This window comes from Protopterus annectens, chromosome 8.part1 (assembly GCF_019279795.1).
Source record: "Protopterus annectens isolate FY-2018-M chromosome 8.part1, PAN1.0, whole genome shotgun sequence".
NCBI classification, from domain to species: domain Eukaryota; kingdom Metazoa; phylum Chordata; order Ceratodontiformes; family Protopteridae; genus Protopterus; species Protopterus annectens.
In genome coordinates, this window is record NC_056742.1 from 342,097,309 (window position 1) to 342,123,763 (window position 26,455).

A 26,455-nucleotide genomic window follows, 5' to 3' on the forward strand; every position below is an offset into this window, starting at 1 on the left:
TTTTGGGTGGACCACCCCTCCCTTTGGCAGAGAATTTCCATAATGTCTCCAAAGGAGACGTTGTCTGGAGGTGATTTGGGGGAACCCGCCCCTTCCTCCAAATGGGTATCCTCGGTGAGGGACTCAAGGGAGTCCAAGTGATTCCTTTTGCACAGGCGTTTGTGAGGGGCGTCAACGACACAGGCCGTCCCTGGGGGCACTGGATGATGGAGGACAAACTGAGCTGCGAGGGAGTGAGGGCAGACCCTAAGGAAAGAGTGAGGGGTCTCGATCCTCCAGAGAGAACCCTCTCCACCACATCAAATGCCAAAGGGAAACAGCCTCTCTAAGACAGGTGGCCGGGGCCCTCGAATCCGACGAGGGGATCGGTGCTGGAGCCGAAGTGGTCAGACCCGAGAGGATGGTGTGCTCCGACCACAAAGGAGCCGAAGACACACTCACCCCCCCGGATCCGATGCCCAGCTCTCGGCTCCGAGAGCTCAGATCTGAAAGCGGATCCGATAAGCTCGAGGGCATGGCCGGCGTCAAGGTAGTAATAACCATCAGCGCCGATCCCCTGGCTCCGGGGCTCCTCGGATCCAAAGACTCCGAAATCCGGTGGTGGATCGGAGAAGGAGCTATCGGGGCGAACAGTGGAGCTGAACTACCCCCCCCCCCCGGAGGGGGGGGCAGCAACACTCACATCTGCAGCTGAGTTTGCAAGAATCGACGCATCATCCGATCAATATCTGCCTCCGAAATGCTGCAGGTAGACCTGGAGGAAGCCGCCAACGTGACTACGACCTCAAGGCTGGTTGGGTCTCCTCCCCCGGCTCCAGGGAGAAATGTGGCAAATGGAGCCATGGGGAGGAAGGCTTGGACACTATTAATGGAGAAGAGACCACCTTAGCGGGAGGGGCAGAGGGGTCCAATTCGGCCTGCTGCTTGTGGCTTCTTTCTCTCTCTCTCTCTTTTTCTCTCTCCCTCTCCCTTCTCTCTATTCTATTCTTTTTGGCCTGTCTTTCTCCCTGAGATAAGGTGGGAGGGTGAGTCCCAGACAGGGGAAGAGGGCTGGTTGGCTGGGCAGCCGTGGCTGTCGCTACAGACAGGGAAGGAGAAGAAGTTGATTCCACGGGTAGAAGACCCGCCAGAATCAGCTTGATCCTCCTATCCCTTAAAGCTCAGGGGTTAAAGGCCGCACAAATCTGGCAGCCCGAAGAAAGGTGCGGAACCCCCAAGCAAATCATGCACTGAGTGTGACCATCCGCTGGTGACAGCTTATGGCCACACTCAGAGCACTTTGAAAAAATGACTTTATGACTTTCAGCCATACTAAAGACACACACAGAGCCACACACGCACACCTGAAAGAGGGAAAAATAGGGGCCTACTAAGGAGTGAATAACTACCAATGATGAAGGGGGAGATAAAGGCTAGGGAAAAGAACACCCGAAGAAAGGTACTACAATACACGCACACACAAAAAAAGTAGACGAAAAGAGAAGTTTGAAGTAAAAAGGTTGCTACACTTGCCTGGAGCTCTAAGAATCCTGTGCTTGGCAAAGCCGCGGCAAACGAGATCTGGGGATTGGAAGGAGGTTGCAGTGTATTATGGGTAAGGGGGAGGAGCTTGGATGTTTTTGCTTGGTATGCTGCTGGCTCACATCAGTGTCGGATCCGTAACCCACAGGTTGCTGATCAAATGAAGTTAACTACTTCAGATCCAAGGTTTACCCAGGTATCTTTGAGTTTTACTTCAAATAGCATTTTAATGCTGAATATTTCATAAAGAAAAAAAGAAGTTATGTACTTACGACAATGTCCCATCTGTGCTGTCCATTTTCATTTTTCCTGAGCTGATGGGCTTGGATCTGATTCTCGGATCTAACTTGGTCATTACTAAATCTTGTGGCAACCAAGAACTCTCAAGCTTTTCCTTTACCCATAATCCACCAACGCCAACTTACCTCAGATCTTGTTTGCTGACTTTTACCAGAAAGAAAATGTTTAATATGCATAAACATAGGAGATGTGAAATTGCATGTGCTCAGTACAGAAAGAAACTATATCTGGAGCTCAATATCAAGACAATGATGTCCAGATTCTCATTCTTCCAGAATCTTGTGAACAGAAACAATGGGGGTTGGTGGGTGGGGAGTTGAGGACGAATGAAAATGGACAACACAGATGGAATGTTATGGTGTATATAACTCTTTTGCCTGATGTTGTCAATTTTCATTCCATCCTCAACTTATGGGACAGAATCCCTAGCTACCTATAATCCCGGGCGGACTCTGAGGAAGGATATTCCTGATCACTGTTGAACCAAATGATGCTCTACCCCTGTAGACCAGATCCAACTTGTAATGCCTAATAAAAGTATGGGGAGTAGCCCATGTTGCTGCTGCACCTATGTTGTCCATGGTCACTCTGGAAAGAAAAACTGAAGAAGTTGCCATGGACCTAGTTGAATAAAGTCGCATCTGCTGTGGTAAGGTAATACCCAATTTGGTACAGACAGATGAACTACAATCAGTTAGCCATCTGGCTAAAGTTGCCTTTGTGATTGGTTTGCCCAATTTCAATTCTGTAAAGGAAGCTAACAATTGGTTTGGTTTTCCTGATGTCTTTTGTTCTATGCAGGTAAAAAAAAGAAGTTATGTACCTACCATAACGTTCCATGTTTGTTGTCCATCATCTCACCTTCCTTCTTGCTGGTTTGGTTCAGAGCCGATCCTCGACTCCAACTCGGCCAATTTACTATAGCTCGCGACTACCCCTTATCCCAACATGCCTAGCGGCAGCTAACCAAACCTCGTTTGTAATACCCCACACTAAACATCTATAGTAAAAAATTAGAAGTTATGTACCTACCATAACGTTCCATGTTAGTTGTCTTCATCTCGCCTTCTTCTTGCTGGATGGGGTTCGGAGCCAATCCTCGGCTCCGACTCGGCACTAGCTTTAGCTCGAGAACTCCTTTTACCAGCTCGAGGCAACCCTATATCCCATGATGCAAGGCGGAACTACCTCAGATCTCGTTTGGCAGCTAACTAACCCTGCCAAAGACTTATCCTAATATAATTAGGAACCATGGTTCCTAAAAGAAGTCCTCATAACAATGCTCCAGAGGAAGCAATCTAATAGGAACTCTCCAAGATCTGTCCAGGCCAGGGGAAGGAGGGTGGGACAAGAAGAAGGCGAGATGAAGACAACTAACATGGAACGCTATGGTAGGTACATAACTTCTAAATGTTAAGTTGTCAATCTCGCCTTCATTCTTGCTGGATGGGACCGTCCCTAGCACCTGTATCCCGGTGGCTCAATGGAACAGACTCTTGAGAACAGTGGAACCAAAACTGGCCCTATCTCTGGAGGCCAAATCCAACTTGTAATGAGACACAAAAGTATGAGGCGTGGCCCAAGTAGCTGCTGCACAAATAGTGTCAATGGGAAGTCTATCCTGAAAGGCTACAGAAGTGGATAGACTCCTGGTCGAATGAGCTTTTGGCTTAGAAGATAGTTGTTTGCCCTTAGAGAGTACACATAGGAAATGGTGGAAGTCAACCATCTAGATAAGGTCACTTTAGATACTGGAAGACCTAACCTGCTTCCTGCATAGGAGTCAAACAATTGGTCTGATTTTCTAAGTTGTTTAGTCCTATGTAAGTAGTACCTGAGCTGACGATGAACATCCAAAAAATGCAGCTTCTGTTCAGCTCTGTCAGAATAGTTAGGAAAGAAAACTGGTAGATCAATAGATTGGTTAATATTGGCTTGAGATACAACCTTGGGAAGAAAGGAAGGGTTAGTCCTGAGCGAAACCCTATCCTTATGAAACACCAGATAAGGTGAACGAATACAGAGGGCCTGAATCTCAGAAACTCTTCTTGCAGAAGTAACAGCCAGCAAAATATAGTTTTCCATGTCAACAACTTTAAAGAACACGAGCGGACGGTTCGAAAGGAGGTAGAATTAGGGATGCCAACATTAAGTTCAGATCCCATTATGGAGGAGGATGTTTCACAGGCGGTTTTAGGAGAAAACTCCTCTCAAAAAGGCTTTGCATAACCTATGAGACATGATGTTATTGTCCTGCAAGCCAACATGAAATTTGGAAATAGCAGCCATTTGTACTTTGACTGTAGATGATGACGATCCTGAATGAAAAACCTCCGCCAGGAAATCCAAAACAGAATGTATAGGAGCGGTGAAGGGATCAATATTTCTGGCGTTTGCCCAATTAGAAAAACGGCGCCACTTCCTAGCATAAACAGTTCTAGTGGACGACTTTAAAGAAGACACTAAAATGTCTCTGACTGAGTCAGAAATCATTGGTAGCCTGGCTAGGCAAGCAAGTGGAGCAACCAAGCAGTGAGGTACAGAGAATCCATGGCTCGGTGCTGCTGACCCGACTGGTGGATCAAAAGATCCGAACTGGGTCCAGATGCCAGGGCTGCACCAGAAGGTGACGATGTAGAGACGGAAACCAAATTTGTCGAGGCCAATATGGAGCAATGAGGATCAATTTGGCTCTCAAACGGTGGCTTTCTGAATGACTTGTGGAATCAATGGAAAGGGAGGAAAAGCATAAAGAAGTCCCCGAGGCCAATCCTGGGTTAGAGAGTCTCTCAAGGGTTGGCCTGGAAGAGGAAATAGTGTGAAGTAATCTGGGCACTTGCTGTTTTGAGGGGTAGCGAAAAGATCGCAACAAGGGGTGCCCCACTTCAGAAAAATCTGATCCACTACAGACTGATTGAGAGACCACTCGTGAGGCATCAGAATAGATCTGCTTAGCCTGTCCGCCAATAGGTTGGACCTGCCGGGATGTGCGTTGCTATCAGAAACCGCTGAGAAGAGATCGCCCATTGCCAAAGTCTGAGAGCTTCTCGACATAAGGGATAGGACCTGGTTCCGCCCTGTTTGTTGATGTACCAGACCACGGACATGTTGTCCGTCTGTACTGCAATAGTCCCTGTGGGAAGAAAGTCGAGGGCTTGCAACGTTAAAAGCACTGCTCTCATCTCCAGGACATTTATGTGCAGGTGGTATTCTATGGGTTGCCACGTCCCGTGGACCATCCTGCCCTGATAATGCCCCCCCCACCCGATCAGAGAGGCATCCGTGGTGACTGTGGCAACTGGAGGAGGGGAACAAATGGTCGGCCCTGCTGAAGAAGAGGGAAGATACCCACCATCGTAGATGAGCCCTGCAAGACTGTGTCACTAAGATCTCGTGTCTCATGGGCAGATCGTGGTACGACCACTGCGTGAACAACATCCACTGCAGGAGATGCATGTGGAAGCGAGCTAGTGGAAGAAGAACAATGGCTGCAGCCATTAGGCCTAGAACCTTCAAGACAAACCTGGCTTTGACCTTGTTGCTTTGTAACAGAAGCTGAACAAATTTCTGGATGTCCAGAATCCTTTGATTTGTTAGTCTGGCTAACATTTTGACGGTATTTAACTCTGCCTATAAAGGTGATAGATTGGCAAGGCAGCAGAGAGGATTTTTCAAATTCACGAAATTCCTAGACTCTTGCAAAGCTGTAAGGTGTAATCTCTGGACCAAGAAGCTGATCCCTGGAGGTGGCGGAGAGGAGCCAGTCGTCCAAATAAGGAAACACTTGGAATCCTCGACGCCTCAGGTGAGCTGTGACCACCGCCATGCATTTGGTGAACACTCTGGGGCTGAAGTGAGGCCAAAGGGCAGTGCTCTGAATTGGTAATGACTGGCTCCCAGCCGAAGTGGAGAAACCTTCTGGAGCGCCTGTGAATCTTTATGTGATAGTACGCATCCTGAAGGTCTATCGAGCACATCCAGTTGTCCTTGCCCAGAAAGGGCAGAATGGATTGCAGCGTGACCATCCGAATCTTGCCTTTTGACAGACTTGTTTAGTCTGCTTAGGTCTAGTATTGGTCTCCAATCTCCCGTCCTTTGGGGACCAAAAGAATCTTGAGTAGAAGCCGGATCCTACTTGGTCTGCCGGCACTGTTTGGATGGCTCTTTTCCCAGGAGTTTTGAAACTTCCTGTTTTGCCAAATCCCTTTGACCGGGTGAGATGTCTGGAAGGGATTGTAGAGGTACGGAAACCTTTCAAGGGATTTTGTAACCCTCGGATATAATCGACTGTACCCACTTCTCTTGTGATAGGGATTGCCAGGCTACTGGGTACAGCGATTCTTCCCCGACTGCCTCCAAGGGTGGACAGTCGGGCAACACCTCAGGGATGCTGAAAGGGCTTCTCAGGAAGAGGCTCCCTGTTGCCCTGGTTCTGAGGACCCCCTGCCTCTAGGGCGCGCCTATTATTGTTACCCCTCTGCCTCTAGGGGTAAACTGACCACGTGTCCGTGTAGCTCCTTGGGCTTTACGGAACCACATCTTCCCCTTCTGACCCTTGGGATATGGTCTAGAAGGAGTGGAAAACTGGACTCCAACGGCAGAAAGAGTTTTACCGCCTTGTTCACATCTGGTCAAAGTATCCTTCACCTGAGGTCCGAACAAAGCCGAACCGTCAAAGGGGTGTTGGTGAAGGACGCCTTAAAGGGGTCCGCAAAATTACACAGCCGCATCCAGGCTTGGCGCCTAAGAGCAACACCTGTGCCTGCGGCCTGCTCGCTCCATCGGCTGCATAAGATATGAGCCGCATGGAGGAGTTAGATATCGAATTCAGGATAGCTAGCTGAGAGGCAATCTTTTCCTGAGCCCCAGCAGCTGAAGGATCCTGGACTACTTCCCCCAGTTCCTTGAGAATATCTCGTTGAAGCCTGGTGAAGTGACAAAGGTAATTCAGCAAACGCATTGCAAAGGTCGCTGAAGAAAACATCCGCTTTCCATACCTGTCCATGGTCCTAGAATCCTTATTAGGAGGATGGACAGGTACTGAAGGATCCGCCAGTTCCTTCTTAGTGGCCGCCACCACCATAGCATCCACAGAGACACCTTTGGACAGGAACTGTTTGTCCGAAGGGGCCGTGATGAATTTGGATGGTCTCCTGGGGACAGGTTCCACAGAATCTGGAGCCACGCCTTCCGAGCCACTACCTGCATGAGTGGGTCGAAGGCGGAGACACCCAGGAGGTGGAGGGTCGGGATCCAAAGCCTCCAGGTATACCGACTCATCCTCGGAGGGGTCAATGGAGGCCAATTCCCCTCTGTTTGAGGAGCTCAAGGATGTCTGAAAATGAGACATCCTCAGAGGGGACCAGAACCCTCCGACTCATCTAAGTCGGTATCAGATGTAGTAGACTCAGGGGAGTCTGTGTGTTTCCTCTTACACGTCCTCTTCCGAGGGGGTTCACCTGCAGGGTCAGGAGAAACCTCGGAAGAGGAGGAAATTCCCAGTGGGGAAACCTGGGGCGATGGATCCCTGGGCCTGAGAGCAAGAGGCTGGCAAGAGGCTTCTGCAGGCACTGATGAGGGAGGAGCTAGAGGAATAGACCGTTGACCAGGCTCAGAGGCCAGGACACTCCTCATCACCTCAAAGGCTCCTCTCCCTGGGAGACCTGAACACACCCGCTCCGAAGAAACAGGAATGGTCGGCTCCAAGGAGAGAGAAGGCTCCGAGGCAGATGTCGGCGCCGAGCTTACCAAAGCCGAAGCTCCGAGAGGGAGAGCGGGGTCGGACAAAGGTCCGATGCAACTAGCCCACTCGGAGCCGACAGTGGAAACCCGACGACCGGATCCCTCCAAGGAAAGTCACAAGGAGGAGATCGGAGCCGAGGATGACAGAGCCGAAGGATGTATCGGCTCCGGCATCGAAACAGTCGCTGTCCCAAGAAGCTCCGGCTCCGAACTCTGGTGTGGAGTCGGAGGAGGAATCTCAAGAATTGGGGCTGTAGCCGAAGTCTGTTGAGACGGGCTATGGAGCATTAGGGCCAGTGCCTGAGACTTCAACAGCCTGCTTACCACCCTCTCCAAATCGTGGTCAGACAGCCTGGAAGATCTCGAAGATCGGCTCCGATGGCTCCGCTCCGACAAAGAGGAGACCCGGGCCGAGTGGATACTTAGTATCGAAGGGACCGGGATCTCTTGCGGCCGGAGCCATCGGAGCCAAGTCCCTTGAACCCCAGATGGAGCCGAGGATCTCGCCCGATGTTGATAAAGTGTCGGCTCCAGCCGGAGCCGACAAGGCAACAGTAGTCAGGGTATCGGAGCCGGCCGGCACCGAACCCACTACTCTGGCAGAAGAAGCATCGGTTCCAGCCGGAGCCGATATCGGCTCCGACGGAGCCGGAGCCACCGGAGGAGGCTTAGACACTGTAGCCTGAGCCTTCGGTGGCTTAAGAGGTTTTCCTGCCCTGCTTAGGAGGAGAACCTTCAGGTTTCAACAAACCTCGGAGGATCAGTTTGTTCCTCCTTTCCTGCAGGACTCGCTGGCTAAAGGCATGACACAACGCACAGGAGTCCTGCAGGTGCAAAGGCCCCAGGCAATACACACAAGAAGTGTGACCGTCTGTCAGGGACATTTTCTGACAGCACTGGTCACACTTCTTGAAGCCTGAGACCTTGCCTTCCCTAGACATCCTAAAAGGATATACACACACAGTCCCCACAAACACCCAACTTAATCCCTACACAGACACACAGGAAGGGAATAACTTGGGGAACTAGGCCTGACTAAAACTTTCACTGAAAAAACTATATTAAAAGTTTAAAAAGGAAGGGAATAGGGTGGGCTGTACTAAATACAGGCTAACCTGACACTGAAGGGAAATTAAACCCCTAACTAACTTTTTTCTTATTTAACAAGAAAAACTTACCTCAGCTGGCAAAGGAGACCTCTATCGCTAAGCGGCAAACGAGATCTGGGGTAGTTCCGCCTTGCATCATGGGATATAGGGTTGCCTCGAGCTGGTAAAAGGAGTTCTCGAGCTAAAGCTAGTGCCGAGTCGGAGCCGAGGATCGGCTCCGAACCCCATCCAGCAAGAATGAAGGCGAGATTGACAACTTAACATTAAGAAGTTATGTACCTACCATAACGTTCCATGTTAGTTGTCTTCTCTCGCCTTCTTTCTTGCTTGATGGGTTCGGAGCCGATCCCTCGACTCGCACTTGCTAAGCTCGAGAGTCTTCACCAGCTCGAGGCAGCCCCATATCCCATGATGCAAGGCAGTAAATACCCAGATCTCGTTTGTTGCCAAAGGGCAATAATACCAAGCATAAAATACTTCCCAAAGGAAGAGGAAACTTACAAATGGAAAAAAGGACCAGGTCTGAATGGTCTTTAGCATAAAGTTTCTTATACAAGGTCTGTCCAGGCCAGGGGAAGGAGGGAGGTCGCAAGAAAGAAGGCGAGAGAAGACAACTAACATGGAACGTTATGGTAGGTACATAACTTCTTAATGTTAAGTTGTCAATCTCGCCTTCATTCTTGCTTGATGGGACCGGCCCCTAGCACCTCTATCCTGGGTGGCTCAATGGAACAAACTCTTGAGAACTGTAGAGCCAAAACTGGCCCTGTCCCTGGAGGCCAAGTCCAATTTGTAATGGGAAACAAAAGTGTGAGGAGTGGCCCAAGTGGCGCTGCACAAATAGTGTCCAAAGGCAGTCTAGCTTGAAAAGCTGTAGAAGTAGCTAAACTCCTAGTTGAATGTGCTTTAGGTTTTGAGCACAGCTGTTTTCCCCTGATCGTATAAATTTCAGTGATGACCAAGAAAGCCATCTGGACAAAGTCACTTTAGAAACAGGAAGGCCTTTTTATTATCCGCATAGGAAACAAAAGTTGATCAGATTTTCTAAATTTTTTGTTCTGTCCAAATAATATCTGAGCTGACGGTGGACGTCAAGATAATGTAGCTTTTGTTCAGCTCTATCTGAATAGTTAGGAAAAATACCGGAGATCAATGGATTGATTCAGATTGTTTTTGCAGCGACCTTAGGTAAAAAGGGTGGATTAGTTCTCAAAGATACTCTGTCTTTGTGAAAAATCAAATAGGGCGGTCGAACCGAAAGAGCATGAAGTTCAGACACCCTCCTGGCAGATGTAATAGCCACTAGGAATAAAGTTTTCCAAGAAAGATATTTCAGGGAACAAGAAACAGCTGGCTCGAAGGGGGGAAGAATTAAGGATGTCAGCACTAAATTTAGATCCCACTGAGGAGGAGGATTCCTGATTGGAGGCTTTAGTAGGAAAATTCCTTTCAAGAAGGCCCTGCAGAGCATATGGGACATAATATTATGATCTGCTATCCCGACATGAAAATTAGAAATAGCAGCCAACTGAACTCTGACTGTGGAAGAAGAGGAGCCTGCATGAAAAATCTCTGCTAAGAAGTCCAGAACTGCCTGAACAGGGGCAGTAAAAGGATCAATATTTTGGGTCTTAGCCCAATAAGAGAAACGTTTCCATTTGCTTGTGTAAATCCTCCTGGTAGAGGATTTTAGTGAAGCTACTATGATGTCTCTAACTGGGTTAGAGATCAAAGGAAGCCTGGCTAAGGAAGGAAGTGGAGCAACCATGCTGTGAGGTTGAGAGAGGGGATTGACCGGTGCAGCTGACCGGATTGGTGAATCAGTAGATCTGGCACTGGGTCCAGATGCCACGGCTGCACCAAAAGGTGATGATGGAGGAACGGGAACCAAACTTGTCGAGGCCAGTAAGGGGCAATGAGAATCAATTTGGCTCTCAAAACGGTAGCTTTCTGGATCACCTGAGGGATCAGAGGAAATGGAGGAAGGCATAAAGAAGTCCCTGGGGCCAATCCTGGGTCAGAGCGTCTCTGGGGATGGCCTGATAGAGGGAAGAGGCTGAAGAAGTCTGGACATTTGCTGTTTTGGGGAGTAGCAAAAGATCGCAACATGGACGACCCCATTCCAGAAAAATCTCTTCCGCTATAGATTGCTTGAGAGACCACTCGTGAGGCATGAGGATAGCTCTGCTCAATCTGTCCGCTATAATATTGGTTTTCCCAGGGATATGCGTTGCTACCAGAAACCGATGAGAGGAGATCGCCCATTGCCAAAGTCTGAGCTTCGACACAAGGGTAGGACTTGGTTCCGCCCTGTTTGTTGATATACCAAACTACAGACATGTTGTCTGTGTGGACTGCAATTGTCCCTACGGGAAGAAAGTCGTTGAGGGCTTGCAACGTTAAAAGCACTGCTCTCATCTCCAGGACATTTATGTGCAGATGGTACTCGAACGGTTGCCACGTCCCATGAACCATCCTGCCCTGATAATGACCCCCCCACCCGATCAGGGAGGCATCCGTGGTGACAGTGGCTATCGGGGACGGAGGTACAAAGCACCTGCCTTGGTGAACCTGAGACGATGTGATCCACCAAGCAAGATGCTCTTTGCATGTCTGTGTCACCAGAATCTGGTGACGCATTGGAAGTTGCTGGTATGACCACTGTGTGAACAGCATCCACTGAAGAAGGCGCATGTAGAATCGAGCCAGGGAAGAAGAGTAATGGCCGCAGCCATGAGACCTAATACCTTCAGAACCATTCTGGCCTGTATTTTCTTGCTGGCCAGAATGATCCTGACATGAGTCTGAATGTCTGAAACTCTTTGATCTGTAAGGGTAGCTGACATCCGAACAGTGTTTAAGTTTGCGCCTATGAAGGTAATAGACTGGCAGGGCGATAAGGATGACTTTTCAAAGTTGATTGAGATGCCCAAATGAGAACAAAGGTCTATTGTGTAATCCCTGGCTTGTATAAGCTGATGCCTGGTGGTGGCTGACAGGAGCCAGTCGTCGAGATACGGAAACACCTGGAATCCTTGACGTCTCAGGTGAGCCGTGACCACTGCCATGCATTTGGTGAACACTCTGGGGCTGTAGTGAGACCAAAAGGCAGGGCTCTGAACTGGAAGTGACTGGACCCCAGCCGAAAGCGGAGAAATCTCCTGGAGCGTCTGTGAATTTTGATGTGATAGTACGCGTCCTGAAGATCTATTGAGCACATCCAGTTGTCCTTCTGTAAGAAGGGCAGAATTGACTGAAGAGTGACCATTCGGAATCTTGTCTTCCTGACAGACTTGTTGAGTCTGCTGAGATCCAATATTGGTCTCCAGTCTCCGTCTTTTGGGGACCAAAAGAACCTTGAGTAGATTCCGGCTCTGAATGGTCTATTGTAACTGGCTGAATGGCTCTTTTGCAGTAGTTTTGCGATTTCTAACTCTGCAATGTCCCTTAGACCGGGTGGTACATCTGGAAGGGAACTTGAGGGAAGGGACTTTCCTCGAAAGGAATTATGTAACCCTTGGATATGATCGACTGTACCCATCTGTCTTGAGTGAGGGAATGCCAGGCTTCTGGGTACAGTGATAATCTTCCCCGACTGCCTCCAAGGAGGGACAGCCGGGCAACACCTCAGGGATGCTGAAAGGGCTTATCAGAGAGAGGCTCCCTGTTTCCCTGGTTCTTGGACCCCTCTGCCTCTAGAGCGGCCTGTTGTTCTTACCCCTCTGCCTCTAGGGGTAAACTGACCACGTGAATCCGGCGTGACTCCTTGGGATTTACGGAACCACATCTTCCCACCCTTCTGTCCTTTGGGATAAGGCCTAGAAGGGGTGGAAAACGGACTCCAACAGCAGAAAGAGTCTTGCCGTCCTGCTCGCACCTGGTCAAGGTTTCCTTCACCTGAGGGCCAAACAAAGCTGACCCATCAAAGGGAGAATTTGTGAAGGACGCCTTAAAGGGATCCAAAAATCACATAGCCGCATCCAGGCTTGGCGTCTAAGAGCCACACCTGTGCCTGCGGCTCTACTCGCTCCATCCGCAGCATAAGATATTAGCCGCATGGAGGAGTTTGCAATGGAATTGAGGGTTCCTAGCTGAGAAGCAATTTTTCTTGAGCCCCTGCAGCTGTAGGATCCTGAACTACTTCCCCAGCTCCTTCAGGATATCCCTTTGGAGTCTGGTGAAGTGACATAGGTAATTCAGCTTAACGCATAGCAAAGGTCGCTGATGAAAACATCCGCCACCGTACCTATCCATGGTCCTAGAGTCCTTATTAGGAGGATGGACGGGCACGGAAGGATCTGCAAGTTCCTTTTGGTGGCCGCAGCCACCACCATGGCATCAGCGGGACACCCTCAGTAAGGAATTGTTTGTCGCCGGGCGGTGATAAATTTTGAAGGCCTCCTAGGGACTGGCTCTACAGAGTCAGGAGCTGCCCACGCCTTCGTGCAATCACCTGCATAAGGGGTCGAAGGCGGAGATACCCAGGAGGTGGAGGGCCGAGATCCAAACGCCTCTAGGTATACTGACTCATCCTCAGAGGGATTGCTGGTGGGCCAGTTTCCCCTCTGTTTCAGAAGTTCTAGGATGTCTGAGAAGGAGACATCCTCAGAGGGGGATCTAGGGGATCCCTCTGACTCATCAAAGTCAGTATCCGAAGTGACAGACTCGGGGGAGTCTACATGCTTCCTCTTACAAGTCCTCTTCCTAGGAGGATCTCCCGAAACATCAGGAGAATCCTCGGAAGAGGGGGAAATTCCCAATGGGGAAACCTGAGGCGGAGGATCTCTGGGTCCTGTAGCAAGAGAAGTGGCAGAGATGTCAACAGGTACAATAGAAAGAGGAGCTACGGGAACAGACTGCTGACTGATACCAGTGGCCAGTACACTCTTCATCACCTCGAATGCTCCCCTCCCAGGCAGGTCCGAGAGAACCCGCCAAGAGCTAGGAACTCCAGGGCCACCGAAGGGAAGTCTCCGAGGCAGATGTCGGAGCCGAGCTCACCAAGGCCGAGGCTCCAAGGGGAAGAGCGGGCTCGGACAAGGGTCCGATGCCACTCACCCCCTCGGAGGAGACCATGGAAGCCCGACCACCGAATCCCTCTAAGGAAGAGGAGATAAGAGTAGAGGCTGAAGGAACAGAAGGGGTATCCGCCTCCAGCCGTAGCAGTAACCATTCCCGAAGACTCCAACTCCAAACTCTGTGGTAGAGTTGAAGGAGGAACAGTAACGGGGTGTGGGCCAACAGTCATCTGTTGAGACGGACTGTGTAACATTTGGGCCAGTACCTGTGACTTGAGTAATCTACTGACCACTCTCTCTAGGTCATGGTCTGATAACCTGGATGACCTTGAAGATCGGCTCCGATGGCTCCGTTCCGATAGAAGAGGTGAAGCCGGCGCCGAAAGTATCGGCTCCAAGGAAGGAGACCTCGACCTCTTCCTGGAATGAGCCATCGGAGCCGATACAATAGATCCTGTCGGAGCCGACTTCGGAGCCGACAGGAAGCCTCGATATATCGGCTCCAGCCGAGCCGATACAGCCACCAAAGTAACGGTGTCGGAGCCGATCGAGCCGACACCGATGCCTGTGCCACATGGGTGTCGGAACCGATCGGAGCCGACATCGAAGTGGTCAAAACAGATTCGGCACCGATAGCCATCGGCGCCAAAAGCTTTGTCGATCAGAATCGGCTCCAGCCGAGCCGATCTCGACTCAACGAGTCGTAGCCGAGGCCGCAGGCTTAGAAACAGAAGCCTGGGCCTTGGCAGGTTTAGTTGATTTTGGTGGAGCCGACTTAGCCGGAGAGCCCTCCGGCTTAAGAAGGCCCCTAAGAATCAACTTATTACGTCTCTCCTGCAGGACTCTCTGGCTGAAGGAGTGACAAATAGCACAGGAGTCCTGCAGGTGAAGAGAGCCCAGACAATACAGGCAAGAAGTGTGACCGTCTGTCAGAGACATCTTCTGACAGCACGAGTCACACTTCTTAAAACCCGAGACCCTCTCCTTAGACATAGTGTTGAGAACACAACACACACACACACACACAACACCAGTCTAAATTAACTTACACAAATACCAAAAAGGTATTCTATAAAATCCAACACACACACACCCTAACAGGGGGGGGGATGGGATAGGGAAAAATTGACTAACAAAAAATTAAAGGAGACAGGAAAATTCTGTCAGAAAGGGTAGAATATAACTTAAACTATCAATAAAAGAGTTTTTTTGACTAAAAATGGGGCTTAAATCACAAAAGTGAACAACTTACCAGGAGCTGGTAAAAAGAAGACCTCCTAAGCGAAGCGGCAAACGAGATCTAGGTATTTACTGCCTTGCATCATGGGATATGGGGCTGCCTCGAGCTGGTGAAAGAGACTCTCGAGCTTAGCAAGTGCCGAGTCGGAGCCGAGGGATCGGCTCCGAACCCATCAAGCAAGAATGAAGGCGAGATTGACAACTTAACATCTTTTAGTTATGTACTTACCATAACTTCGGATGTATGGGATCCATCTCGCCTACATTCACAACATATGGGTTCGGAGCCGATCCATCGGCTCCGACTCGGCAACTAATACACTAGCACGAAGTCTCTCATTGGCTGGGCTACTCCCTATCCCAGGATGCACTACACCTGCTTCCCCAGATCTTGTTTGTTCGCTTTCATACACCCATGCAAACACAGAAAATTAGTAGTCACTATAACCAACTAAAGTTCTTCAAGAAAGATCTCCAAGAAAAAGAGAGACTACAGCTCCTCTAAATCCGAATGGAAGGGGGAAGGAGGGTGGGTACTTATGAATGTAGGCGAGATGGATCCCATACATCCGAAGTTATGGTAAGTACATAACTAAAAGATGTAATGGGATCCTATCTCGCCTACATTCACAACATATGGGACAGCGTCCCTAGCACCTACATCCCGGGTGGCTCATTGGAACACACTCCTGAGAACTGTGGAACCAAAGGAAGCTCTGCCTCGAGAAACCACATCCAATTTGTAATGAGAAATGAAAGTGTGCGGAGAAGTCCAGGTTGCCGCAGCACAACTATCATCTATTGATAACTTGGAGTGAAAAGCTACGGAAGTAGCCATTGCCCTGGTAGAATGAGCCTTGACTGGAAAGGGAAGGTCTTTGCTAGCCTGTGAATAAATAAAAATGATACAATCTTTAATCCATTTAGATATGGAGGTTTTTGTTACTGGTTGACCCAATTTGTTCACTGCAAAGGAAACAAACAATTGATTTGATTTCCGCGTTAGAGCGGTTCTATTCAAATAAAAACGCAGTTGTCTATGTCGTCAATTGATGCAAAGTATATTCTGCGTTATTAGAGAATTCTGGGAAAAGACAGGAGTTCTATAGTTTGTTGCATACAGAAAGAGGAGGCCACTTTTGGTATAAATGCAGGGTTTAATTTCAATGAAACTCTATGCTTGTGAAAAATCAAATAGGGAGGATCAGAACAAAGAGCTTGAAGTTCTGAAACTCGCCTAGCAGATGTTATGGCTACTAAAAAGGCCGTTTTCCAAGACAGAAATTTTAAATCACAAGTAGCAGCTGGTTCGAAAGGACGGGCAGTTAGGGCAGCAAGAACCATATTCAAATCCCAAGGGGACAGGCTGAGATAAAGGAGGCCTAAGGAGCCAAGCCCCTTTAAGGAAAGCCTTACAAAGTTTGTGAGACATCAATGAAGGTTCAAAAGAAGCATGAAAATTAGAGATCGCTGCTAACTGAACCTTAATGGTAGAAACTGAAGAGCCCGACTGAAAAAGGGAGGCCAGAAAATTCAGAACCTCCGATACTGGTGCAGTGAGAGGATCTATACCCGTTCTTGAGCCCAGAAGGCAAACCTTTTCCATTTACTGGAATAAAGTTTGATGGTGGAAGGTTTATGAGAAGAAGACAGTATGTGGACCACGTCCGCGAAAGAGCATTGTCTCGGACTAAGGATGGAAGTGGAGTAACCATGCTGCCAACTTCAGGGACCTGAGAGACGGATGAAGCCGTCCTGACTGATGAGTCAACAGGTCTGGCACGGATCCAGAAACCATGGACCTTCTATCGCATGCCTCTGTAGGAAAGGAAACCAAACTTGACGAGGCCAGTGCGGGGCAATCAAAATCATCTCGCTCTCCATGTAAATGGCCTTCTGTATCACCCTCGGTAGGAGGGGGAACGGAGGAAGGCGAGAAGACCGGGGGGCCAAATGTGAGTCAGAGCGTCCCTGGGAATCTGTCCCTGAGAAGGAAACAGTGTGAAGAACTCTTTGCATTTCGCATTGTGAGGGCTGGCAAACAGGTCGCAGCAAGGAAGACCCCATCTGTCGAAGATTTTCGCAGCTATACTCTGGTTGAGGGACCACTCGTGGGGTAAAAGAATGGTCCTGCTTAATCTGTCCGCAATCACATTGGACTTCCCCGGTATGTGCGTTGCCATTAGAAAGCGGTTGGTAGCTACTGCCCAGTGCCAAAGTCTCATGGCTTCTCTGCACAGTGGGTAAGACCTGGTTCCACCTTGCTTGTTTATGTACCACACCACCGACATGCTGTCGGATAGGATAGTAATCGGGCCCTGTGGGAGAGTGTGATGGAGAGCTTGGAGTACCAATAGTACCGCTCTCATCTCCAGGACATTGATATGCAAATGCGTTTCCTGGATCTGCCATGTGCCTTGGACCGACCTGTCCAGGTAATGACCCCCCCCACCCTACCTGGGAGGCGTCCGTAGTCACAGTGGCAACGGGACGTTGAGGTATAAAGGGTCGCCCCTGGTCGAGATTTGATTGGAGAAGCCACCAATGCAGATCTCGACGGCAACTTTCCGTGATTATGATTAAGTGGTTCAAGGGAAGTTCCTGATAGGACCATTGAACCGACAGTAGCCATTGTAAAATTCGCATGTGAAGTCTGGCCAAGGGAACTAAAAGTATGGTCAACGCCATCGAGCCCAACAGTTGTAGGATCCGATGGGCCGGGGCTTTGTAGGGGGAGACAGGATTTGACGTGATCTTGTAAGACCTGAATTCTTGCTGCCGGTAAATAGGCGCGCATTCTTTTTGTGTCTAAGTCTGCGCCTATGAAAGTAATACGCTGAGATGGCTGTAGTACAGATTTTGCAAATTGAACGTGATCCCCAAGAAACGGCCCAAGGTGAACGTGGCTCTGAGCGCTTGGAGTAGTAGATGCTCGGAGGTGGCAGTAAGGAGCCAGTCGTCTAGATAAGGAAACACCTGGAATCCCAGACTTCTCAGGTGAGCAGTTACCACTGCCAGACACTTGGTGAACACCCTGGGGGCTGTGGTGAGACCAAAGGGCAGTGCTCGGAATTGAAAATGACTGACTCCGAGGCGGAAGCGTAAATGTCTCCTGGACTCTTGAGCTATGGGAATGTGATAGTAAGCGTCCTGGAGATCTATGGAGCACATCCATGCATCCTTTTCCAGCAAAGGAAGAATAGATTGAAGAGTGACCATTCGGAATTTGGACTTCTTTACAAAACGATTCAATGAACTGAGGTCCAAAATGGGCCTGAAGTCCCCTGTCTTTTTTGGTACCAAAAATAATTTTGAGTAAGTTCCTGATCCGATCTGGTCGATGGGGACAGGCTGGATGGCTCTTTTTTCTAGCAGCTTTGAAACCTCTAATGCTGCTTGATCCCGCTGACTGGGTGGTATGTCCGGGATTTCCCTTAAAGAAAGGGGGGGTTTGTTGAAGGGAATGATATATCCTCCGGTAATAATGCGAAGCACCCACTGATCGCTTGTTATGGATTCCCAAGCTTGTGGGTGCGCCGCAAAGCGACCCCCGACTGGCTCCGGAGTTGCACAGTCGGGCAACAACTCAGGAACGCTGGTTGTATGAAGAACCACGAAAGGAATCGCGGTCTCCAGAGTTACGGGGGCCTCTGCCACCTCTGGGGCGGCGTCTTCCAAAATCCCCCCCCCCTGCCTCTAGAGGGGGAATCACTGGGTGGAGTAGGGAAAGACTTCTGAGATTTTTTAAACCACATTTTCCCTCCTCTCCCGGCCTTGGGGTAAGGCCTAGAAGGAGCGGAAAATCGGGCCCCAACGGCAGTCATAGTCTTGCCCTCCTGCTCGCACCGAGTTAGTGTGTCCTTCACCTTGGGTCCAAACAAAGATGACCCATCAAAGGGGGCGTCGGCGAAGGAAGACTTGAAAGCCTCCGTGAACGAACACAAGCGTAACCAGGCTTGTCTCCTGAGGGCAACGCCTGTTCCCGCTGCTCTACTCGCCCCTTCGGCCGCATATGAAATGAGCCTCATGGACGAGTTAACAATAGAAAAGAGGGTAGTCATCTGTGCGCCAACAGTCGGGGCCAGCGCCTCTGGTAGATTACCAACAAGAGAGTCATTTAGCTCTTTGAGAAGATCTCTTTGGAGCCTCGTAAAATGACATAAGTAGTTCAGTGACCGTAAGGTAAAGGCCGCTGAGGACAGGGTACGCTTCCCGTACCTATCCATACTCCTAGAATCCTTATTAGGAGGATGAATAGACGTCGAAGCCTCTGCCACGTCCTGCTGTGTGGCAGAAGCCACCACCAAAGCATCTACAGGCACACCCTTTGTGAGAAACTCCTTCTGGGGGGGGGCTGACAAAAATTTATTGGGCCTCGCAGGCACCGGTTCCACAGAATCAGGGTGTTCCCACACCCTTCGAGAAACCAAATCAAGGAGTTCATCGAAGGGCGGAGACACCCAGGAGGCGGAAGGCTGGGCCCCAAAGGCCTTGAGGAAGACTGACTCCTCAGCTGAAGGGGTTTTGGCTTGCCAGTCACCTCTCTGTCTCAGAATCTCCAAGATATCTGAGAAGGAGATATCATCCGAAGATGATTTGGGGGACCCTTCTGCGTCATCGAGGTCAGTATCCAATGTAATAGACTCATCTTGGGAGTCTACGTGCTTCCTCTTACACAATTTCTTCCGTGGGGGTTCGTCCGAAGCAGTTTCGGACGGACCACCGAAGAAGGAACCCGATGGGGGTATCCTCAGGCCCTGGGGCCCCGCTGCCGGGGAGCTGCAACACAACAGAGGCACCAGTCTCCAAATCTAGGGACGGTGAGGTAGAATCTTGCTGAACCGGCAAAGGCATGGCCAGCGCGCTCCTCATGGCCTCAAAGGCCGGACCTCCAGAATCCAAGGAGGTCACTGGTCTAGAGGCCACGATGGCACTGGGAATTCCAGCAGCCGATGCTCCGAGAGGAAGACTAGGCACAAGCACCCAATCCCAAAGTATTCCCTCGGGCCCGGCTGAAGAGGTCGCAGTACCAAACCCTGAACCGGAGGACAGGGTAGGAAGCACAGTCGGAACCGAGAGACCTCGAAGGGGTCCCTGCTCCGACCGTATGGCTCCGCTTTGCTCCACCACCACCGACTCCAACGGCTCCGAGGAGGTTGGAGGAGGAATCGAATGTGTTGGAGGGGGGATCGGCTCCGAAGCTAACTGTGCTGGAGCCGAGACCAGTTTAGTAAACACTGGAGATAGGAATAGCCTCTGTAAAACCCTATCCAGGTCCGAATCTGAAAGTCTCGATGATTTAGAGGAGGTAGACAATCGAGAAGACTTTCCTCTCGGCTCCGAGAGAGAAGGGGACTGGCTCTGAAATGGCTCCAATGTTATCGGCGCCGACTCCACCACAGCGTGGACCACCATCGGCACCGAAGGAGCCTTCTCCGGAGCTGAGGGGGAAGAGTCTGAGCTGCACACTTCCACCGGCTCCGAAGCCATTGGAACCGATGGAGGTGATTCACCTCTCGATACTCCAACCTGCGGCTCCGAAAGCAATGGAGCCGAGGTAGGAGGTATCGAGGCAGACCCTTCGACCCTCGGCTCCGAAGTCAGTGGAGCCGAGGAAGAAGAGGTCAATTTAGTCTTTTTAGAAGTCGGCTCCGACGGACTTGTCGGAGCCGACGATCTTTTCTTTTTGGAAGCAACAGGTAAATCTAAGGCTTCTTCAAAAGAAGGCTTGATAAGCCCTTTCAATATTAATTTGTTCTTGCGTTCTTGAAGAACTCTAGATGAGAACGCATGACAGACGCTACAAGTCTCTTGCAGATGTTTCGGCCCCAAACAATAAACACATACTGAATGACTGTCTGTAATGGACATTTTATATTTGCACCAAGTGCATTTTATAAAACCTGACTTTTGTTCCTTAGACATGATACGGGCCACAACAAGTACAACTCTAAGGAAATAATACTCTACACAACAAGAATAGCCCTACACACAAAATGCGCCAACTGAAAAGCGCGAGACACACTGGCGCGAGTACTGGTGAAGTTTACCTCACAAAAATTTGAAACAAATTAAACGGACCAAAGCCCTCTAATTTAAACGGGCTTTGCCCAAAAGACAACTAACCAAAAGTTAATAAACTTAAAGCAGTCAAAAGGTAGGGCAAAGGCCCTCTAACTTAAACGGGCCTTGCCCGACTGACAAATTAAATTTTTTAGGAAATAAGCACTCAACAAAAAACTATAAGAACTAGTAAGAAATAGCTGTTAAAACAGCTGTTTGGTTAATATAGACAAAAATTCCCTAGGTCAAGGACCAAAAGGTAAAAAGAACCACTTAGCTCCAGCCAAGTCGAGACCACGTCCAGCTTGTTAAGCGGCAAACGAGATCTGGGGAAGCAGGTGTAGTGCATCCTGGGATAGGGAGTAGCCCAGCCAATGAGAGACTTCGTGCTAGTGTATTAGTTGCCGAGTCGGAGCCGATGGATCGGCTCCGAACCCATATGTTGTGAATGTAGGCGAGATAGGATCCCATTACATCTATTTTTACTAAGCTCTTATACATCTAAGGTAGGAATGAAAGAGGAAAAGACAATGCATGGTTAACTAACCTGGTATGTCAGCAGGAAACTCAGCCAGTGTAACCAATAAAGAACTCCTCTCGAACCTCCAGGAAGGGGAAAGGAGAGGGGGACACAGGAAGGAAGCCAAGATGAAGGACAACAAACATGGAAAATTATGATAGGTACATAACTTCTTTATGTTATGTTGTCCCATCTCGCCTTCGTTCTTGCTGGTTGGGACTGCATCCCAGCACCTGGTTCTTGGGTAGCTGACTGGAACAAAGTCTTCAGGACCGTGGAACCAAAGGATGCCCTGTTCTGGGAGACCACATCCACTTTGTAATAAGAGATAAAGGTATGAGGATTTGCCCATGTTCCTGCTGCACAGATTGGATCTAAAGGCAATTTAGCTTGGAAGGCAACAGAGGTGGCTAAGGCCCTGGTCGAATCTCCTCTGGGCCTTCCTGGAAGCGTCTTTTTACGCAAATCATGTGAATAACTCATTGTGTCAGACAGCCATTTTGATAAGGTCACTTTTGAAACTGGATAACCTAGTTTATTGCCAGCAAAGGATATAAACAATTGTTCTGATTTTCTGAGGTCTTTGGTCCTGGCTGTGTAAATAAAAACGTAATTGTCTATGAACATCCAGTTGGTGTAATCTATACTCTGCCTTGTTTCCATAATTGGGGAAGAACACAGGAAGCTCAATGGACTGATTTAAGTTACACTCTGAACAAACCTTTGGCAAGAAGGAAGGAAGGATTGGTCCTAAGAGAGACACTATCTTTGTGAAAAATGAGATACAGCGAGGGAATAGACAAAGCGTTGAATTCAGAAAAGCATCTAGCCGAGGTTATAGCCACCAAGAACAGGGTTTTCCAATACAGAAACTTCAGGGGGCAAGATGCTGCTGGTTCAAAGGGGAGCAGAACCATCAAAGCTAAAACCAAGTTGAGGTGCCGGGGGGGGGGGGGTCTCTTACCGGGGGCCGTAAAAGTGATGTACCTCGTAAGAATGCTCTGCACAACTTATGTGGGTTCCTATTGGAACATCGAAAATGCAATTGTTCGAATCACTAAAGGTCGACCTTTAATGATCGAACAATTACATTTTCGAATGCTCCAAAAATGTTGTAAAAAAAAAAAAAAGTAAAGTAAAGAGTGTAGGTGGGGAGGGGGGCAAGTCCCCCTGCACCCCCCCCACACCCCTGGCTACATAAATATACCAACTCCGAGATTGTGCTACAGCATAGGAAAGGGAAGCCTTCCCTTTCCTGTGGTTAACTCCATTAAAGTGCGATCTTCGAGTTGGTATGTTTAAGTAGGGGAGTGTGGGGGGTGCAAGTGGGGTTGCCCCCCTGATCACAGCAGTTACTTTTGTTGTTTTTTTGCTTTTTTTATAACATTTTTGAAGTTTTAGTACTTCGATCATATGGTGTCGACCATATGGTATTCGAAATACTGAAACTTCGATAATGTAATATGTAACCACTTATGTGACATAATGTTAGAACCCAAGTCTTCTACATGAAAATTGGAGATGGCAGCAAGTTGGACCCTAACAGTAGCTGCAGCTGCCCCTTTTTCGAAGGTTTCAGCCAAAAAGTCAAGAATCTTGTGAACAGGAGCCGTAAAGGGATCAATGTTATTACTCTTGGCCCAATAAAAGAACGTCTTCCATTTGTTAGTGTAAATCCTCCTAATAGTGGGCTTGTGGGAGGACACTAGGATGTGTTGTACAGCAGGGGAAATGTTAGGGAGCCTGGCTAAGACTGGAAGTGGAGTAACCAAGCAGTCAGCTTGAGAGTTTGGAGAGAATGATGAAGCCTGCCTGACCGATGCATCAGGAGGTCCGGAACTGGGTCCAGTATCCAAGGCTCCAGTAGAAGATAATGGCAAAGAAACGGAAACCATATCTGGCAAAGCCAGTAAGGAGCAATCAGGATGAGTTTATGATCCAACAATTTTGCTTTCTGAAGTACCTTCAGAATGAGGGGGAAAGGTGAAAAGGAGGCCAATCATGAACAAGTGCATCCCTGGGTGACTGTCCCAGAGGGGGAACTAAGGAGAAGTAGCTGCTGCATTTGTTGTTTAGGGGAGTGGCAAAAAGATCTCAGCATGGCTGGCCCCATTTGTGGAAAATCAAATCTGCAACTTCTTGCTTCAGGGACGACTCGTGAGGCATGAGGATAGCCCTGGTGAGCCTGCCCGCTATCACGTTGGATTTTCCGGGATTGTGCATCGCAATCAGAAAACATTGCCATACTCGAAGCACCTCCCGACACAAGGGGTAAGATCTGGTTCTGCCCTGTTTGTTGATGTACCATACCACTGACATATTGTCTGTCTGGATTGCAATGGTCCCGGTAGGTAGAGAGTCTTGACGTGCTTGCAATGCCAGAAGCACCATTCTCATCTCTAGAACATCGATGTGCAAATGGTAGTCATGAGTTTGCCACGTTCCTTGGACAGTCCATCCCAGATAATGCCCCCCCCCCCACCCTATCTGGGAAGCGTCCGTGGTCACTGCGGCTACCGGATGGGAGTCTAGAAAGGGTCTGCCCAGAGTCACCTGTGGAGAGAAAAGCCACAATAGTAGGTCCTTTTTGCAAGATTCTGTGATCAAGATCATGTGTGACATTGGCAAATCCTAGAAAGACCAGTGAGCGAAAAGAAGCCACTGTAGAATCTGCATGTGGAAGCATGCTAAAGCAACTAGCATATTTGCTGCAGCCATTGAGCTCAGTACTTGTAAAACTTGTCTTGCCTGAACTCTGGTCTTCTTTAAGAGATACGAAACTTGCTGACAAATGGTTGACACCCTGTCTTGAGGCAGTTTTGCTATCATGCGTCTTGTATCTAAGTCTGCGCCTATAAAGGTAATAGACTGACAAGGCAACAAGGCAGACTTTTCATAGTTTATGGTGATGCCTAACTGGTAACTAGTTTGGATTGTGTAGTCCCTTGCTTTGATCAGTTGATGCTCGGTGGTAGCAGTGAGGAGACAGTCATCTAGATATGGAAACACCTGGAATCCTAGATGCCTCAGGTGAGCCGTGACCACTGCCATACACTTGGTGAACACCCTGGAGGCTGTGGTGAGATCAAAGGGCAGGGCCCTGAACTGATAATGACTGGCTCTCAGCTGGAAGTGTAGGAATCTCCTGGATTGCCAGTCCATTTTTATATGATAGTACGTGCCCTGGAGATCTATGGAGCACATCCAATTGTCCTGACCCAAGAAGGGAAGAATGGACTGCAGTGTTATCATCCAGAACTTCGTCTTTTTTACCGATTCGTTTAGTTTGCTGTGATCCAAAATGGGTCTGCAGTCCCCTATCTTTTTTGGAACTAAAAAGAACCTTGAGTAAGTTCTGGATCCAATTTGGTCTGCGGGGACCTCCTGGATGGTTCTTTTTTCTAGCAATCTTTGAACTTCTAGGATTGCATGATCCTGAAGACGGGGTGGAACATCTGGGATAGAACGTCTGTCTTTTGATGGGGGGGGGGGGCTGAGAAAAGGGAATTTTGTAACTCCTGGATATTATCGACAGTACCCATGTATCTCTCGTGATAGATTGCCAGGCTGCTGGGTACAGTAATTGTCTGCCCCCGACTGCCTCCAGAGGTGGACAGCCGGGCCTCCCTTCAGGAGTGCTGGAAGGGCCTAGCAGAGAATGTATCTCTGTCGCCCTGCTACTGCGGACCCCCTCTGCCGCAAGGGCGGCATTTTCTGTTGTTTCCCACTCAGCCCCTGGGGGAAAAATCTCCATGTGTGTCAGGCGAAGATCCCTGGGATTGTCGGAACCACATTTTTCCACTATTCTGACCTTTAGGATAGGATCTAGATGGAGTGGAAAAACAGAATCCTATAGCAGAGAGAGTCTTGCCATCCTGTTCACATCTGGTGACAGTCTCTTTTACCTGAGGCCCAAACAAGGACAAGAGATCGAAGGGGGTGTTGGTAAATGAAGACTTGAAAGGTTCCGCAAATTGACAAAGGTGCATCCAGGAGTGTCTCCGCAAAGCTACTCCTGTACTTGCTGCCCTACTCGCTCCATCTGCCACATAAGAAATGAGCCTCATGGAGGAGTTAACCATGGAGTTCAAGGTCACAAGCTGGGAAGCTGCTCTGCCTGCAACTCCCTCTGCTGTAGGATCTTCCAAGGTATCTCCTAGCTCGTTCAGGAGATCTCTCTGAAGTTGTGTGAAATGAGACAAGTAATTCAGTGACCTGAGAGTAAGGGTCGCTGAAGAAAACATATGCTGCCCATACCTGTCCATCATACGAAACTCTTTGTTCGGTGAATGGACAGATGAAGAAGTTTCCACAAGTTCCTTCTTAGTGGCTGCTGCCACCACCATGGCATGAACAGGGACTCCTTTGGACAGGAAAACTTATCATCTGGAGCAGTAATAAATTTGTTCGGTCTCCTTGGAACTGGTTCCATGGTCTCTGGAGTGCTCCACGCCTTTCGACTCACTACTGACAAAAGCGGGTCGAAAGGCGGAGAAACCCAAGAGGTGGAGGGTTGACAACTAAATGCATCCAGGTAGACAGACTCATCCTCAGAAGGGGCTAGGGACTTCCAACCACCCCTCTGTCTAAGGATTTCCATGGTCTGAAAAAGAGACATCCTCAGAGGGGGACTGTGGGGACCCTTCCGATTCATCCAAGTCTGTATCCAAAGTGTATCTCAGGTGAGTCTAAATGCTTCCTCTTACATTTCTTATTCCAAAGTACCTCCTCCGAATGTTCTGGGGAGGTTTTGGAAGAGGTGGGGTCACCCACTGGGGCATCCTGGGGTACAGGTTCCCTATGCTTAGAGGCAGGAGGAGGGACAGAGGCAGGCATAGGCACCGAGGGAGAAGAAGCCAATGGAGCAGAGGGTGGAGCAGTCTCAGGAGACAGCACGCTCCTCATCACCTTGAAGGCACCATGGTCCTGAGTTGAGCACTGGC

The 26,455-nt window shown here is 49.1% G+C and overlaps 1 protein-coding gene across 1 annotated transcript in view; it reads right to left on the minus strand.

Moving 5' to 3' along the window:
* Positions 1–26,455, minus strand: part of LOC122810128 (telomere repeats-binding bouquet formation protein 1-like) — a 1,040,706-nt gene that overhangs the window by 238,045 nt on the left and 776,206 nt on the right. The window lies entirely within an intron of this gene.